This window comes from Penaeus monodon, chromosome 24 (assembly GCF_015228065.2).
Source record: "Penaeus monodon isolate SGIC_2016 chromosome 24, NSTDA_Pmon_1, whole genome shotgun sequence".
NCBI classification, from domain to species: Eukaryota; Metazoa; Arthropoda; class Malacostraca; order Decapoda; family Penaeidae; genus Penaeus; species Penaeus monodon.
In genome coordinates, this window is record NC_051409.1 from 11,351,525 (window position 1) to 11,351,729 (window position 205).

Below are 205 nucleotides of genomic sequence, written 5' to 3' on the forward strand. Positions count from 1 at the left end.
CTGTCTGTCTGTCAGTATGCAGGCACTAAGTCTATAACCATTATTATGGCATATGTATATAATTTTTCCCTTTTTTCTAGGAAACACGGTGGCTCTTGCATCAGTGAATGGGCCTGGAGATACAAAGAAATCCAACCGTCTGTACAACAGATCACACCTAGATGTCTGTTATAGTCCGTGTACAGGTCAACCAAGTAAGTTAATA

At 40.0% G+C, this 205-nt stretch overlaps 1 pseudogene; it reads left to right on the top strand.

Moving 5' to 3' along the window:
- LOC119588851 overlaps window positions 1–205 on the top strand; it is an 8,115-nt pseudogene that overhangs the window by 792 nt on the left and 7,118 nt on the right.